The sequence below is a fragment of the Pipistrellus kuhlii genome, unplaced genomic scaffold, assembly GCF_014108245.1.
Source record: "Pipistrellus kuhlii isolate mPipKuh1 unplaced genomic scaffold, mPipKuh1.p scaffold_m20_p_7, whole genome shotgun sequence".
NCBI lineage: Eukaryota > Metazoa > Chordata > Mammalia > Chiroptera > Vespertilionidae > Pipistrellus > Pipistrellus kuhlii.
Window position 1 is genome coordinate 58,329,208 of NW_023425573.1, and position 3,826 is coordinate 58,333,033.

At 38.3% G+C, this 3,826-nt stretch overlaps 1 pseudogene; it reads right to left on the minus strand.

Annotated features, from left to right (window-relative positions):
• Window positions 1-934: 934 nt before the first annotated feature.
• On the minus strand, window positions 935-3,135 carry LOC118709726 (annotated as a pseudogene).
• Window positions 3,136-3,826: the final 691 nt, after the last annotated feature.

Genomic DNA, 3,826 nt, shown 5'->3' on the forward strand with positions numbered 1-3,826 from the left:
AACAGTTAACTTTTGGAACCTGTCTTTGCAAACTATTGAAAGTCTCCAATTTCTCACTTTTGTTGCTCATTTTTAACTTTTTCTACCATTGGAATAAATGTTGCATCATTCTTGCACAAGCAATAGAGTTACTAAAATACATATATCAGGCCAATAAGCAAATGCAGCTGTTTTGTTCACATGTAGTTCACAGTTGGAATCAAACTGGTTTCTTACCTGACAAAAACATCACAACATCTTTTCTTAGTGCAAGCATTCTTGATAGACTTTAATATCAATACCCTTGTAGCTCAGCCTACAGTGTTACTTATAATCACTTTCTACATTATTGCTTGATAAAAAATAATGTCAAATTTAACCCGTTCTTCTTTATACTATTTATAATTTTACTATTTCACTAAGCATTTCAGTTAGTACAAATGACTTTATTTTTTTAACATAACATTTTATTTTTTCCTATTTAATCGTGATTTAATCCATTGTCTAAAATAAATAATCAAGATAGGATTTTCAACAAGTTAGTTTCTGTGTGAGCAATTTCTAGATTCTAAGATTAGCCCAAGAGATCCTATCAATAAAGACAAAAAAGAAGAAGCTCTAGGGCCACATCACCACTTGTATGTTTATCTTTTCAAAGCAACACCAAGATCACTGAACACTCACCCTCACATAACAGTTCCGTGGGAGCCCTGAGACTCTGCGAGGGAGGCTTGCTTATTTGCTGAATGCCTCTCCCTTCCCCCCACTCCCATCCCATAAAAGGACAGTTACATAGCTTCTAGTGATAGATGTGAAAATAAAGAATATCTTGAGGACTAAGTGCAACCTAATTACAACCATGCTATGAATCCACTCCTTGCTTCAGTACATGCTTTTCTGCTCTTCAAAAATGGTCCTCAAAAATCGAACCTATGAGCACCTCTACCCTGAGCACTCACACACCACCCTGCAAGCCTCCTGCCAGCAGACACAGGCCTCTGCAAATCAAAGTCCTGAGCCGGGGCACAGTCAGACATTGCAGGTGTGTGCAGAGCGTGTACATGTGATTGAGAGTTTGTGTGAGGAAAGGCCCCCTAGTGTGGACCTCCACCAAGGTCAAGTTATCCAGATTGGCATGTGCCTCCTGCTGCCTCACAAAGCTGCGGGCAGACACCTCGTGTTTGCCATGGGAGTGTCCCACACATCCTTGATCTGCTTTGGGGATGTTGTCTGAAACATTATTTAATAGGAGTTTGGTTAGTCAGAGTTATGCATAGGAGTAAAATTTTCTTCATTCTTCCATGATCCCTAATCTTCCCCAACTTTTGCCCATCCATCCACTCTGGAGGAAGCAAAGGACACTGCTGTCTTTGTTTCAGGTTAATCACCAACCTGAGAGGCACTTGCACTTGAAAGCCAGGGTTAAAGAGCCCCTTACCTCCGACCCAGCAGGTAGATATTTCCAGACTGAAGTTTGGGATAATGGTCACCAGCTCCTTCTCTGCCAGAAACTACACCTCAGCCAAGTTCACGGCAGCACAAGTGGTTGCCCAGGACTCTACGCAGCCTCTGACCCCTCATCGCCCTAACATAGCATTTTCCATGAAGAAGCTATTGTGCTGCTTCACATTATGGTACAACTTCCTTAATTAAGATAGCTATTTCAGAATTTTTTTGTTTGTTTGTTTGTTTTTGCTATTGCAGGTGTACCATTAGAATATACTCCAAATTTAACCTCCAAAATTGCATTTGTCTGCAATGCAAGAAGTTATACATTTATACAGGGCAGAGGTGTTTGTTAAAACTTAAGCAAAAAAAGAAAAGAAAAAGAAATCTTCCATCCTAAAATCATCAAACTTAAATTATTCATATAGTAAAAGAAATGCCCTTTTTACAATATCTGTGCATCAATAAAGTTATAATGTAAAATGCTTTGCTAGCATTATTTACTTTTCTAACTAGTCCTCAGTACCTCTCAGGTTTGGACACAGCAAGTCACTGAGAAGGGGTACTTTCATTATTTTCTTTGTAGCGGTCCCTGAACGTATCCAAGTAGAAGCATTTGATGCAGTATTTCACAACATCTTTTCTGTCGTGACAACCCAAAGGGCCACTCTACAAAAAACTAAAAATATAAAATATCATATAAGATCTTCATTTCCCTTGCTGTCTTTCAAGTTTAGTCTATACTGATCTTAGTCTACCCCATGAATGCATATTTCAAAGATGCACCAGACACATGGGCAGGATTTTGGACACAGAAGTTTTTAGTTCCTTGTTTCCTTTTAGATCATGTTCTCTCTTTTTTGAAACTTCATCCTGGCTGCCACAGTTCTTTTCCTGCATTTATAGCCAGAACCATAAAAGTCACTCTAATCGAGTTTTGTCATTGGAACTTCCCTCATTATCAAGCCCAGCCACATAGAAAACTTACCAGGTAACTTCCTTCACATTATGGGTATCCTTAAAATCTCCCTGCTTTCCTTTATTTTCAGATCTCAATATTTTACCTAGACAGTGCAGTTGTAATCTGTGAGATGATGGTTTATTAGTAAATCAGGTTTTCATATAGGAATTGGAATCCCTCCTTGCTGTTTCTTAAATATTAGCAAATGTCTTCCAGGTTCTCATATTCTTTTAGATCTTCACTATCTTATCTTTTCATTTGTATTTTTTTAAAATGAGGTGGCATGTATTTGTTTGTTTGTTTAATTCTTTTTTCTTGGTTGGAAGGTTGTGGACCCAAGCAGGTTAATTTATGTTCCGTAATGAGTACGTCCTCAGGAGATTTCCAGAGCACATTGGTAGCCATGCAGATCCCTAGATTAGGTAAAAATCCTTTGCCTCCAAATGATATGCACTAGGCAGATATAAAACTTATGGAACCCTAGAATTTATGTATTGTTTGTAGCATATACAGTAAAATGCACTAAGAGGAATCTCAAAATCCAATTATTTAAAATATTATAGAATGCTTAATGTCATTATTAAGGTGATCTTGTGCAAGTTGAATATGGATCAGGTTCAAATCCATTGGCCTCTCAACTGAAATGTGGCGCCACCTGGTGGTACTTGTCAGATTCAATTTAAATATTAGTAGAGGAGACTTCGTCCTATGGCTTATTGGAACTTACCGGAAAATGTTGGTAATTCCATTAGGCTTCCAGTTAATTTATTATATTTCTATGTCAAATCAAGAGGATTTAGGTAGGAGAACACTGAGGCTGAGTTACCTGCTGCTCCTTGTCTGAATTGGCCAGCCCCTCCAACTACACCTTCACCTCCCTCCCAGAAGCTAAAAAATTTAGCCTCCTTAGTTTGAGAACTGAAGCTGGGCTGAGAACAGGGTATCATCAATCTTGTTCTTTATATACAAATGTATATGTACATTAGTTACTAAAGTTAATTACCTTGGATTTTCATTTTCTATTTCCAAATCCAAACTTCAAAACTTAATGCTAATGATAATATACTAGGAATGATACTATAATTGTGATGCCTCCTCAAGCAACTCTTTATTTTTATTGTATTTTATTATTTTTTATTGTTGTTAATCCTCACCTGAGGATATTCTTTTTCCCACTGATTGTCTTGGGAGGGTTGTTTATTTGTTTTTTAGAGAGAGTGGAAGGGAGGAAGGGATAATGGGAGGGGAGAGAGAGAGAGAGAGAGAGAGAGAGAGAGAGAGAGAGAGAGAGAGAGAGAGAGGGAGAGGGAGAGGGAGAATATAGAGGAAGGGAGAGAGAGAGAGAAAGAGATAAGAGAGACACATCAATTGGTTGTCTCCTGCACTTGCCTGGACTAAGGTTGGGGATCAAACCTACAACTCTGTAATCCACGTACATGC